This window comes from Epinephelus moara, chromosome 24 (genome assembly GCF_006386435.1).
Source record: "Epinephelus moara isolate mb chromosome 24, YSFRI_EMoa_1.0, whole genome shotgun sequence".
NCBI classification, from domain to species: Eukaryota; Metazoa; Chordata; class Actinopteri; order Perciformes; family Serranidae; genus Epinephelus; species Epinephelus moara.
In genome coordinates, this window is record NC_065529.1 from 48,389,182 (window position 1) to 48,404,167 (window position 14,986).

The 14,986-nt window shown below is 41.0% G+C and overlaps 1 protein-coding gene across 5 annotated transcripts in view; it reads left to right on the forward strand.

The window, feature by feature from the left end:
* ripor3 (RIPOR family member 3) overlaps nt 1–14,986 on the forward strand; it is an 80,213-nt gene that overhangs the window by 17,371 nt on the left and 47,856 nt on the right. For all 5 annotated transcript variants that reach the window (XM_050037658.1, XM_050037657.1, XM_050037656.1 and 2 more), the window contains one exon: nt 10,575–10,659. The gene's annotated coding sequence lies outside the window, so the exon portion shown is untranslated. The remainder of the gene's footprint in view (nt 1–10,574; nt 10,660–14,986) is intronic.

The window sequence follows — 14,986 nt, forward strand, 5'->3', positions numbered from 1 at the left end:
GTGGCCTGGACCCCTGTCTGAGCTTCTACCCTGTTTACTGCTGATAGAAGATAAAGTTCTCCTCTGTGGCAGTCTAACACAACACCCCTACACTGAACTGGGGCCTGTTGCAAGAGCGAGTTCTCTAATTTTTACAGCCCAGTATCCAGTGGCATTAACATCCACAGTTTGTTGACTGCAGGCCGCACAGTTTACAACAAATCTCAACAAAACAACCTTTTTTTGCCAAAACATTCAACGTTGGATGTGGAAGACAATGTCACTGGATGCAATCCAGAGTTGCACAATTGTTCAACATCAACATCCTTGTCTTGCCGAAGGGTTGACATTATAATGCATACCCTTGCAGAGTAAAAACATCTGTCAAATTCTCAGATTTTAAGGGATTCTTGTGTTTATTTAATGCAAATCTATTCTTATAACTTGATAAACCTGGTTCTTCTCCTTCAGCCACCTCAACATTAAACACCTGCACTACTAAAAAGTTATCTGGATGAACCTCAGCACCTCAAACTGACTAGTCTCATGTTTAACATTTAAGGCTCTAAAGCATGAGCATTTCATCGCATCTAAATTGTGTATGAGCGTGAATGAATGAATGAATGAATCTGAGGTTGGCAAAATGCACGATTATCATCATTATTACTACAAAAGTAATTGACCTAGCCACAAAGACGTCACCCACTGGTTTGTAGACTCCAAATCTAAAACCTCAAGTTTGGTATTTTGGACGGTGGACATCTTAGATTATTGGAGAAAGGAGTGACCAAATTTGGATAAGAGGGTGGAGCTGTGAAGAAGTGAGGGGTGGATCTGACTGAGAGCCCAAAGATACGATCTGGGTGGTGGCCCCACCCTTAGTTGTGCATAACACCTTCCGTACAGTTGTCATGAACGGGGAAATTAGTTATTGAGACCACAACCATTTTTTGTACCAGGCTGTAAACATGTTTTTTTCTGCTGTAAAGATGGACATTTTAACATGGGGGTCTTTGACAACTGACTTGCTTTTGGAGCCAGCCTCAAGTGGCCATTCAAGGAATTGCAGTTTTTGGCACAACACAGGGCTTCACTTTTCAGCCCTAGAGGTTACCTCTCATTCTCAACTTCAGGCCCAGATACACCAAACCAATCAAAGAATTCAGGTGAAAGAATGCTGACTATTGCATCGCCTTACGTCACCTGTGTCTTGACCAAAAAGTTGCGCTAAAACACACCACAAAGACGACAGCCAACGGCATACTAGCACATATGTTCTGCACCTGCGGGAGAGGAAATAATTCTCCATAGCAGCAGGTGGTGGTCTGTATTTGTCATTCAAAGGGGGAAACCAGAAGACCAACAGGACAGACTCGTTAGCCAGAAAGCAAATTAACAATACAACCAGACATTGAAAGAGCAAATAATATTTACCGTGCACTAGTGAACAATAACACAAACAATTATTATGTTCATTGTTTTTTCATTGTTTTTTTTTTTGGGAGCAATGACAATAAATTTTCTATTCTATTAACCGTTTCTGCTAAATATAGCTCAATAGCTAAAAGATGATCTTACTGAATATAACAAGTTTGTTTCATTCTCACTCTCTCTTGACTTTAGTCATTTGTTTGCTTTCCTCACGTCTGTTTTCCTTCTCATGCACTGAGCTGAAATGCCACTGTCTCTGATGCTGATTCAATACGCTAAATGGGCCAGTAAAAGGCAGACAAGGACTAACTATTGCCAACAGTGCAGGACACACCCAAAAAACTAGAGACAGACGCTCACCAACAGCTTGATATTGACCAACAGATGCAGAGGAAGAAGATATATGAAATTAATCCCTGAGGGGAAATTCAATTTTTTTCCATATACACACACAGGCCCAAAATACACATTTATGCACAACAGGACCTATATATGCACAAAATGGAGGGATGCCAGAGTGAGGGGGCTGCCCTTGGACAGGCGCCCCGAGCAGTTGTGGGTTCAGTGCTTGGTCAAGGGCAGCTCGGCAGTGCCCAGGAGGCAAACTGGCACCTCTCCAGCTACCAGTCTATGCTCCACACTTGGTCCATACGGGGACTTAAACAGACTCGGTTCCCAAGCCAAGTCCCTATGGACTGAGCTGCTGCCGTCCCAGCACACAGTCGCACAGTCAGCATGGTGTGTCAGGACTCTAAAGCCGGTGCTGGCTGTGCCTTCCAGTGGTTAAAAAGAGGCAGACAGCAGATCATGTTAGCTGATGCCAATTAGCATTAATTCTTTGAGTTACTTGATAAAAAAAACTTGTCTGTCTGCTCTGTCTGTACTCAGCCAGAGATCACCTGTGAGGGGAGAAGCATCAGTCTGTGACGCTGCTGTTCAACTGCAGGTGTTTTTTTTTGTTCCAACAACTCCAACAGAGTGATATGTTAATTTCAAGAGAACCACTTCACCGTTACACATCCACTCTCTCCTCATTATGCTGCTGGATCACTGTTGGATTTGTTGGAGTGCCAGAAGAAACAGGTTTTCAATGCTCTCAGCAGCAGAGTCCTGGTCGTAACCACGGTTTTCCCAAAGCATCTGGTTTTTGCTCTACCTGCTGAGGAGAAAGGAACCTGCTGAAGTGAGAGATTCTTTTTTCCAGCTCTGTGCAGGACAACAAATCACAACTGACCTGTCTCAGGTTAAACGAACAAGTGACGTGTTTTCGGGCAGATTTTCTCTCTAACCGGCTGAGCCATCACTGAGTCGGGATGCCCCCTGCAAGTGTCGTTTGTCTGAGTAAAATGCTCGTGGCCTCAGGAGGCAGAACAAGAATTTCCATTTCACACTTGGATGAAATTCCAGATTGGCTGAGCTCACCCCACAGGGCCCTTTCAATGGCCCACATTATGCCAAGTGAAGTCAATCATGTGAAAGGAAAAACAGTACGTAGCTTCGCATTTATATTTTAGGCATTCGGCCGACTATTCCTATCAGAGTGAGTCATGCAAGGTAAAAAAACAAGCATAAATCATATTCCTCTTCCAAGTGGCCTGATAACAAGAAGAACAAGTTGCAAAATGCTACAGTGAAATATGAAAGACGATCTGGATTCAATCTTGTGACATTTTGCAGATGTTTCTATCTTCAGTGCTTTAATATGAGTACAAACGTTTTTAACTCTGGGCAGTAGTGCAAGTTTTGAGCCAGATTTTCCAAACCTTAGCCTGCTGGGCTACAGGGAGACCTTGTCTTTGTGAAGCCCTGCATGCTGCGCCACATATATGCATTCTCCTCATTTTCAGATATCAGGTGTCTGCTCCATAAGGGCGCCGGCTACACTGATGCAAAGCAAAGTATGCTGGCCATGGGACAGAAATGCAGAAATTAAAGCAGCATTATTCAGACACAGGGGTTAAAGGAAGTTGAGAGAGCGGGTCACTTTTATACTTTAGGTCTGAATATAAAGTAAGGAACTCCCGAATCCACAATTTCTTTCGAAAATCACCTCCATGTGCATGTGTGCAAGCTTCGACAGACATCAGTGACATTTTTTACGGGTTTATCCCACCTGTGAAGCTGACCTCCAGACTGATAGGGAAAGCTGCTGAAGCTTTAAAGGACAGAAGATGGTTTAGTCCACCCTTGCATTGGGATTTGTCTCTAAACGTACAGCAGCAAAAAAAATGTTAGCAGTTCGCTGGCAGTCTCCTCATTCTCACTCCCGAAATCATGAAGTAATCATGACTGTTATTTGGCAGACAGTCAATAATGTCTACATTTTATACCAAAGTTTGTCATCAATTAGCCGAGATAATGGACCACACAAAGCGGTCGCCGGATTCAGTGTAAATGTCATCACAACTTTAAGAAACTGGTTAAACTGCAGGTTGAATCACTGCAATGTTTACAAAACATTTGTTTATATGAACTTTGTGTAAGTTGCTGTTTTAATGAATGCAGTTCAGCAAACTCCAGCTGACACTGTAATCAAATTACATAACAACCAATTAAGTAAAAGCTCGAGCTTCTCTCAGCTGAACGGAGAGATCAGCTCTGCCTGCTGTGCAGCGATGGAGCTCCACATCGCTGCACTAAACAGACTGAACACAGAGGTATCAACCAGAGAAGTGAAGGTACCACTTAGGTCAGCAGATACTGTATGTGTGTGTGTGTGTGTGTGTGTGTGTGTGTGTGTGTGTGTGTGTGTGTGTGCTCTGTGCTGGATTGAACCCACTGGCCTCACTCCCCACAGGGCCACTGGGTAACAAATACAACACACACTTACACACAAACAGCTTCACACTGTGATCTTTATTATTTTCTTTACGTGATGTGTGTGTGTGTTTGTGTGTGTGTGTGTGTGTGTGAGAGAGAGAGAGAGAGAGAGAGAGAGAGAGAGAGAGACAGAGAGAGAGAGGAGACTTTTGAAACAGAAAAAACAAGGTTAGAATAAATTCACAGTAAACTGGCAGGTGGATATTTACACACTCTGATACTTTATTTGAATGCAGTTTAAAAACAGATGTTATGATGTTCCTTCTTTTAAGCTCTCATTCCTGTGATGTTTTCAGTTTTTGCTGGTGGCACAAGATCTATTTCTGTCCACACCAAATACCTACTGTAATTCTTCTGTTTATTCCAAACAAACCAGAGATGTAAACTGCACAACTTCCTGCGGTTTAGGAGACTTTTCCCAGGGACAAGCTCCCTTACATCACACGAGAAAACCGTCGGAAAAAAACAAAGGTACAAACAGTCTTGAACTGGTTTAAGGCGCCCCATGTACAAGGGCCGGGTTCGACTCCAGCCTGCAGCCCTTTGCTGCATGTCTCTCCCTCTCTCTCTCCCCCCCTTCACACTTCACTATCCTATCAATTAAAGGTAAAAAATGCCCTAAAAAATATCTTTAACAAAAAAAAAAGATATTTTAAGAGTTAAACCAGCTATAAGTAATGTTTTTATAATAATAAAAACAATGTGAACACGAAAAGGTGTTCTTAGTGATGAACCTACAGAGAACTATCACCTAAATCTGCAGCTTCCCTCGGCTTTACAAAGCTTTATAGTCAGTTTCAGCTCTTTGTTCATCAGTCTGGCCCACAACTTGACTGTTTTGCTTCACTCTCACCTCTCTTATTGTGTTGTTTTCAGAGAAAGAGATGTAAAAAGCCACAAAGCAGCAACCTCCAGGACTGAAAAATGAAGCCAACTGCCAAAAACTGCAATTCCTCTAATGGCCACTTGAGGCTGGTTCCAAAAGCGAGTCAAACCCCACAGACCCCATGTTAAAATGCCCAACTACAGCAGAAATAAACATGTTTACAGCCCAGTACAAAAAAACCTGTTTTGGTCTGTATAGCTAATTCGTGACAACTGTATGGGGGTTTTGGACATCTAGAGACGTCCTGTTGAGCGTGCGTCTGTATTAAAAAACCCTCTAAGTCGGATCATCAGTTTGGTAAGGTACATTTGGTTTAATAGTTTTAAGCCACTGTGCTGGCAGAAATAAAATTAGAATTAGCATTATCACAGTTAACCATAGCTGTAAATACACAAACCAAGCTAGCAACTAGCATGAGGGTTACCTCCACCTTTCTTGTCCTGAAACCAATGGGTGACTTCATGGGGGCTATATCCATTATCTTATACAGTCTGTGAAAGTCAGACACAGTTGGAGACTACTTGGTAAACTTAGTGGAACATTTAGCAGCTGAAGGGACAGATATTTCCTCAGGAGTTGGTGGAGACCAAAAACAGAGCTAAAAGAGAGGGAAGATGGACTCAGTGATTGTGTTGCTGCCAACACAGTCTCACTCCAAAGTCGTCGAAATTCTGTGGACAAATTGTGGACAAAAATCAGTTATTGCAGGTTGAAGAATAGCTGCCTTTCCTACCACACTTCTAAATGAAACATCTCTCCTTTCATTAGACCTTCACAAACCCAAAACACACTTTTGTATGCAGACTTAAACACATCTCCCTGCTCACGTTACAAAAAGACGCCACGTTTATACAGAACTTAATGTCCTAAACATGCGTTTTACGTCCCTGTGTAATTGAAATAGCTGAGCCTCAGGGGGCATTACAGCAAGAAAACATGTCCAACTATCTCTTACTATGGACCAAACAGAAGCACAAATCATAAACGCCAGATTCAGCTTGTTGTTTCAGGCAGGACAAGTCTCAGTGCAACCGTAAATAGAAGGAGGTGACCACACAAAGTGCAGCCGTGTCTTTGTACTGACAAATAAAAGTAAAAGAAGTTCTTATTTAAAGTGATTTATATAAGACTTAAATAAAATCAACATGTTTTTGCAGAAACAAGATTAGTCTCAGTGTAACTGAGAATCTAATTAGATCCTATAAGTAACTTTCAAGCAGTAACTTTCCTGAACTGCATTAACAGCTGTAGGACCCTCTGGTACCATAAAGATTTGTAAAGTGCATCATTCCTTATCTTCTGCTGAATCCATCAAACTGTGTGTCCATGGGGAAGCGTTCATTTTTAACCTACAGGTTTGAAACCAAATCACGAGGGAAGCACCGGCTGTGTCCATTAACAGACCAATGAAACCATTTTCAATCCTTAAAAGTGAAATTTTAAGCAGCACTCTTAGTTAGCCAGCTCTGAGGCATTTTTGTTTGCCAGCAGCCATAAACACAAAGACGATAGTAACAGATCTCCTTCTCTCGAATATAATGCAAATAAAAACCAAGATTTTGTTACTGTATTGAGTATTTCTTGCCTCAAATGTCTTTAGGAACATATTTTAATGCACTGTTAAACTGTAATGCGATAATTTGTGTCAGGAAGTGGGTGCCATACTGTTTCTGATGTGGCACAGTGCATTAAGCAAATGTCATGGCCCCTTTTACTCTGTTTTCTCTGGTTATGTAACACCAATATTAAAAGTATTTTCTGCGGTGTCTTTCTGCTGCGGAGACAGACAAGTTTTACAAAAAGACTGTCTTTCCAGCAATGAAATACTTCTTTAAAGGTCGACTCCATCTGCATTCTTTTCCACGTTATTCAAATGGAAACACTCACCCAGCCATTAAAATATAACAAAATGTATATATATGTTTGACCAATTGAAAAGTTTTCTAAAAATCCATCCTAAATCTATGCTTCTGCTGGGATCAGGATAAACAACACATATTCAGAGTTTGATCCAGATCAAAACCAAAACTGGATGATGTGATCTAATCCGATTTCAGAATCCTTTTCTTTTGGACAACCTACTTTCAAGATTTGACCCAATCTGATGTCCGAAATTACTTCTGAACATCTGGGCCCATGATTTAGCTGATCCTGTGACTTTTCATCAATGCCAACATGTTGCTGACATTAGTGGTTTTGATTGAAAATATTCATTTGGGAGTACCCAGTAGCTCAGTTGGTAAAGTGGGCGTCCCATGAACCACAGCAATGTCCTTGCCACAGCAGCCATGGGTTCCATTACAGCCAACAGCCCTTAGCTGCATGTCATCTCCTTCTCTTCCCCTCTCACACTTAACCTGCCTTGTCCAATAAAGGCAAAAGCCCCAAAAATGTTCTTTAAAAAATTAATTTGTTGGAAAAATTGGAAAAAATTATCTTAACACCTGGCTCAAAGCACCGCTGTTGGCTCTTAGTTTTGGAATATCCACACTCTCTGCGCATGCTTGATCACTTAAATGTTTCTTTTCTAGGAAATTAAATAATAATACAAATCTGAATTTAATAACTGCATCATTTTATAATATAACTGTTAATATAGTTTATGTGATTCAGGCCTGTCTTTTTCAGAAGTGTGTGTGCATTTGTGTTGGATTCGGTTCTTTCTGATAACTCACAGCAGCATATCTAAACTTAACAACCAAACCAATCACTTCATTCCGCGTTGATTGATGTGATTCAGAGAGAAGCGTTTTGAAGCATATATCCACAGCCAGCGATTCATGTGAAGTATTAGATCATAAATCTGAATCCAGACTTCAGTTACCTCAACATTTACCACAAAAACAAAGGCTTTTCTAAACTCTTTAACGCACTTTTTTAAAGTAAAGTTAGTGTATCCTCTGCAGGGCGGAAAGCTCATTATGAGATCAATTGTGCAGTTGCATACTGTGACAAATTCTCAGGAGGTTTTCTCTTTCTTCCTGGTGGAATAGGTTTCCACCCAGCTTCTCTCTGAGCCTCCAAACTAACAGCTCATCTAGGTTTTATATGATACTGCTACAGCTTTTATTCCAATTTGCCTCCTGCTGGAAGCATCAGTAGACCGACAAATCAAATAAGATCAGAACTAAGATGAAGAGGTCAAACTACAAACAGCTGATAATCCTAACATGTATTCTGATGCCATCACACACACCTGTACTGTACTAACACAACTGTATTAAACATCTTAAACTTGTTAACTACATAAAATACATTTCTTACAATATACTGAAGCAGAAAATGTAATCCACTGCATACACTCTGCTCAACGAAGACATTTGTAAATACAAAACGCTTCTTTTTAACCATATAGTGTGCATGCATCAACTTAATGGCCAGAATAAATGTTGACATTGTACATTTTCTGCAAGGCAGGGATCTATTACATGTGTATATCATTATGTGGCAGATATGTCAAAACTTTCATTTCTTTATGTTTCAATGTGTGGTTAACGTGTGGTTAGGTTAAAGCACAAAAACCACTTCGTTACGGTTCATGTTTTGGCTTGAAATACCCAGTTGAAAAAGCAGCGATGTCTCGTTCAAGAGCAACTCCTTTTTGTGCCACTGTCCAAGGTGGAAACACAGCGGCAGGTCGCTAAAAACACGCACGTTTGGTGGCTAAAAAGCCGCTTAAAACACGGAGATGACTCGCTAAAAAACAACCGGTTTTGTTGTTTGTTGGTCTCAAGCAGTGGTCTGCAACTTGGCAACGTAGGTGTCACACTATCCATCATCTCCCCCACTTCCCGATGACAAAGTCAGCTCAAATACGATGTCACTTTAGAAGCATTGATATGATACGTATGGAAAGTACAAATGTAAAGCATCCGTGGCACATTTTCTTCTGGCGACTTGGCTGCATGCATACAGGGAAAGGAAGATGGACGATACAGTAACGATTGGAGAATAGTGTGTGCATGTGTGTGTGTTCGGTATGTTTAGGGCTCAGTTTAAGTGGTGTTGACAGCAGGGCTAATCGAGGGGAAGACCGTGGAGAGTTGGTATGATTACAAACCCAGAACTTCTCTCCTCCTCCTCTTCCTCTCCATTTCCTCCTCCTCATGTCGCTCACATGAGAGAGACATATTAGGGGAGAGGAAGACAGAGTAATGGAGAGACCTGCACAGACGGAGTGATGTCTCTTTATCTGTCTTTTTCTCCACAGAGACAGAAACACACAGAGGCCAATGGGAGATGGATGAAGAGGGATGAAAAGTGGGGATTCCCTCTTTGTCTCCTCTCAGCTGTGAAAATAAAAAAAAGCTGTAGAAAGACTCAGACAAAGAGAGATAGATCATGAATGAATGTTTCTTCAGACTGAGACAGATAGAAAAGCGTGTGGAGAGACACACGGCATCCATATTGGATTTAGATCAGACTCTCTGTTGGGAACAAGACAGCAGAGGATGTAAACAGACTCACATCTACTTTACAGTCGATTTATAACTTTGCTATCGTGATCGTCCTTACAGTCATTTGTTGTATTGATCCATTCTGTGTCAATCCAATTAGCAGAATAAATGTTGGTATTGTAAGCTCCTACAAATGGTGAATACGGTTAAATTTGTACGTTATTATCCATCAAATACGTTGAAATTTTACATTTCTACATTTGAATAACGCTGTGGTGAACGTGTGATTAGGGTATATAAATAAATATAAAACAGTCTGTTCCTGCGAGATCTGTGTACTGCTGGATCCACAGGATCCCAAACCCAAAGGAGTCTTCTACACAGAAGCACTTAGAGGTTATCTACTTGGCATCTGGTTAGGGGTGCATTTCACCCGTCACGAGTGCTTTGACCCAGCATACATTGGTCATACAGTGACACTGTGTCCCTGGCCAAAAACCGGATGCCAAAAATTGCAGTGCAGTTTTGAGGCAGATGGCCAGATGGTGACGTTGAGATGATATTCCTTTCTCATCGTTTTAAGCCTGTGGTGTTTGTAAGAGCCAAAAGTTTTTATCCAAACTGTCTTTGGTCATCCTTGGCACAAACAGCCTTCAGGACCTTTGCCAGAAAGTCAGGTGACGCAGTATAAAGAGCGACAAAGTCCATATGAATAGCAAGTTGTGGTAGATGAACGGTTAAAGCACAGGACTTTCATCCAGGAGATCTGCGTTTGAGGGGGTTGACCTCAGTTTATTGTTTGGTATTATAAATGTTGTATTTGGTCGTAGCGAAGACACTCAGGAACAACGTCCTGCTGACGGCCAGATGACATGGAAATCGGCGCAACTCTCATTTTGAAACCAGTTTTGAACCATAATGGGATGTCTTCACTGGATGTTCAAACAACAGTCATTCAATGTCTCAATGTTTGCTGGGGAAATTTACATGGTTTTCTTTTTGTTGTAATTGTACAAGTTTTTTCAGCGACAAAAACCAACCAATTATCTTTACTATTTCAGTGTGTTTCGTGAAGATGAAGTGACGCCACCAGGATCTGAGCCCCGACAACGTCACAGCTTCCATCAGACCAAAAACAACACAAAAGTAAGAACCTTATTTCTGGCTGGTTTTCTGTGAACCTCTGAGGGCAGACTCAGTGTTGGGGGACAGTGATTTTCTAACACTCCTGATAACACTACTCTTCAGTTCAAAATGAATCTCTGTGTGTCTGGAGGCTTCTGCTCTGATGAAAGTTGTTCCTGATAAACAGCCTGGATTTTAAGTGTAATCCACATCTGGACGATGATCCGAAGTTATCATGGACAAATTGCTCACATAACTCCACACTCAGCTGTTTATTGATGAATATAATCAGATAAGGATTATGTTCATCAACTTGCCAGTGCACACAGATGTGGACAGTCGCTGTGTTTGTGTGTGCCGGCAGATGTTTTTCATCTTTTGTAGAGGATGAATGTGTACGTGAACATCCAAGTGTTTGTGCAGGGTTGTGTGTGTGTGTGTTGGAAACTACAGATGTTTGTATCTTCTGAGGACTTCAGAGAAGCCAGGCATGTGTGTTGTGCGAGTGTGTGTGAGAGAAGATCCCAGATGTTTGTATCTCCTCAGGAAAATAGAGATGTACACTGTGTGTGAAGAGTTTATGTCAATAGATTTATGAGATTAAGTTACTTTAGAGTCTTTTAATCTTTGCTCTGGCTCGGGCCTAAACACACAGGAACCCTGGATATCACGACATAACACAACACACAGCAGGGGGATAGGGGGGACAAGGTGGATAAAGGTGGATGACAGGCGAGGAGAGAGGAGAGAAGGGGGTCTGCAGAGTGAGTTAAAACTGAGAGGTGGATGTAAACAGAGCCAGAAGAAAAAAAAAAGGATGGAGAAAGAGAGGCAGAGATAAAGAAATCTGAGACAATGGGGGGAAAAAAGGAGAGATGTGAAAAATGGCCTGCTGAAAGGTGAAGCCAGAGAAATGACAACTGCAGAGGAGGACATCTCGTCTCACACATTCCTTCTCTGCTCTCCTTTAACCTACTTTTTTTTTTTACATTATTTCCTGTGGAAGAACTGAGTGCTGTCTGTCCTCCTGTGTCCTCTCTTTAACTTTCACTGTATTTACATGTCGTTTACATGCAGCTACAGTTGTAAATATACATTTTGGATGCCTTTGCCTAAGGTTATTAACCCCTTTAATTAATTCAAATAACTAAGAAGTTTTCAGTGTTATTTTATTTGTATAATTGGGTCAGTTGTAATTCATTACGTCTGCATTAACCTCTTCCACTCCCCCTCCCAAACATACACCCATTTTTGTCTTTTTTAGGAGGAACAGGGGAACTTAAGGGGAGCAAGTAGGTTAGGTCAAATGGTTTTTCTAGTCATAAATATGCAATAAACATTTTTTGGTTGGGCAACTGTTAAAACTTTGAAATTTTAGAGTGTATAGTGACTTAAAACCCTCATGCTCAATTATGTCTCATAGGTTGTTGCAGCAATTTTTGGGTTGAAAGTATTTGTCACACAGATGTGGTGCTAAATCTAAGCATTTCTCATCACTTGACAGTTAACAAAAATGGTCAAAAATCCCTCCAAACTACCACATTAATATAAAATACATGCCGTGATTTGGTATCAAAAACTTTTGACATTTGTGGATTTCTATAAGAACTACATTTATAAGAACTGCGAGTGGATGGCAAACGCTTCTGTTCTGGAAACTGCTGAGAAGCCCTCTTATTGTCAATATACCTATGAAAGCCATCCATCCTCGACATGCTCAAGGTCTCTAGTTTGTGGTTGTAAAATTTCATGAGGCTGTGATTATCCTAGAGGTCACTATAGGTCATTTTACACAGTGTCCATCTCAAACAAATGGTCTCACTGCAATGAAATGACAACTATGGGGGCTAACATCATCACACATGAATAAAATTGGGGTCATTGAAGCCATAAGAGTCTCAGCTTTCCAGTCAAACCCAATTTATGAAACACCAAGAATGTTTGCCCCAGTATGCAGAAATATTCAAATACACCACTTTCCAAGTAGATGAAAATAACAGTTTTATACCACATGCTAGAAACCGCATGACCAGCATAAAGTGGGCATGTCTCAAAAGAGGAGGCTCATGGGTACTAATTAAACTTATTTTCATTCAGATATCTTGAGATGAGAGGTCAAGATACCTCTGTAAAAATGACCATGCCATGTTTCCTTTGCCAAAATTTAGCCTAACTTTGGCGTGTTACAAGCTAGCATGACACGGGTGGGACCAATGAATTCCTAACATCATGTTAACACTGGACGCGGCAGTGCAATGATATGTCAATTGTCACACAGTCAGCTGTCAACAATCGCACCGCGAATCGCACCAGAATGCCCACTTTATGCTAGCCCCATGCAGTTTCTCGCTTGCATCTCGCAATGAAAATAGACCAGACGCTGAAACTATTCTTGCAAAGGCCAGGGCACATCCTGTGTGAACAACCGATATGGTTAACATGGGTGCCAAAAGGAAATGGGTAATGCCCCCTGGAAACCCCTACCTGGCTTAGAATATTAGCGAACCACACCATCTTATGGACAGTAATGTCAGCCTTGAATTATTTTTCAATATTTTGTGCCCCTCGGCCACCCACAGGGGGCGCCATGGCCCCCTTAATATTTTCTGTTTTACCTCCTTTCTCTCCTCCTCTTTCTTCACCAAACTAAATCAAAACATTCTGACAGACAGACTGTTGAAAGCTGTTAACAGAATTGAGTTCTGTACTAAATGACTCACCTAAAACAATAATCAATTGGATGACCTGAAAACAAAAACCCTCAGCTGTGGGCGATGACACACAAAGTCAAAGTGTATCACACCAGACAGATGTGTTTTCACTATGCCAGCTTGGAGTTTAAATTACTGCTAAAAATCACTTTTACTCTGTCAGGTGTGATTATATTTATGCTGCTATATCATTATTTCCCCTTCATCCTCGACCTTTGACCCGCTGATTGTGCGTGTATGTCAGAAGTTGTGACGTAATGGTTCAAAACTTCACTTAGCTCCCCCCTCTCCCTCCCACGGACCTTCCAGCATCACACTTGGCATTGAGGCATTCCAATAACACTTGAACAGCTCAAGAAGGCAGATAAACACTAAAAGGCGGTGATGAAACATTAAACTGGATAAAGAAGGAAGAAAAAGATGATTGTCCACACCCTTGACTTTAGTGTTTATAGCCAACGCTTTGTCTTACAAAATGTGTTTATATACGAGTCAGCTCTGCCAAAAATGTATCAGGCAGATTTTCTTTCTTCCAGTCCGGAGGCCTGAACCATGAAGCAAGCTTAACTGACAATCTTTGGGTTACCTGACTTCATGGGGCCTGACATTAGTGGTCCCCAATAACTGGTATTATGAAGCTGGTAATCACCTCTCTCAGTTAACTTTTCCAATCTGGCTACGAGATGTTAATTACAAGCAACACTGTGAAGGACTGTGAATGAAGAACTAGATTAAAAAATAGATGAAAGTGTGATACCAGCAGAAAAATGTGGTGAAAGCAGCAGTAAAAAGTGATTAACCAGGGTGAAATATTGAAATAACTAAAATAGAATAAGAGGCTGTAGAAGCACAGTATTACAAGTAAAGCTATAATAAGTGTTTTCTGTTTTTTGGCCAAGCCTGATGGTTTATGGGTCTTGTCAATGACAATGGATTGGCTCTGTAACCTTAGAAGTGACCCTTGCCCTTCCTGTCAACACAAGCCCTCATTGGCTATTGTAGGCTGAGGGAAGGACATGGAAGCTCTGATTGGCTCAAGAGAGGTGTCAATCAAAAGGTCAGAGTTCAGCCACTATTTCGATATCCAAAGAGTGGTCATATTTACATGCAAACAGGAGTTATTGCTTACAGTAGGAGGAGAAATGTGAACATGTGAAAATGGTATGGTAGTTTGTGGGTATCTATGGATTTAATAAGGTGTTTGGACAAAATACTTCACTGGATTTAGATCATGTGGACCTTTGGGGAATATAATCAATCTGTGGATTATCATATGGTATAATAGGTGAGTTACACGTTTGTTGTATGACAGAGGCGTTTATTGAACCAGCTGTGGTGGTTGTATCTTGAAATGATCCGCATCAATCGAATTGCAAGGAGTGCAGCTTTTTAACTATAGGTTTAAGAGGTTGGATTATTGATCTCGTAAAAGACAGCAGAGTGTTTTTCAAATTATCATAATAAAGTTACTCCAAGCTGAGCAGTGATGGAAGATGTAAAGCACTGATAATGTCTGGAATCTCTTCAGGACAGAAGGAAACGTATTAATCTTGATAACATATTTAGTGTTGTGCAATATCCCTCCGTTTTGTAGAAGCTCTCTTTTAAAACCAGACCGGAAATATAAAGTCTAGAAC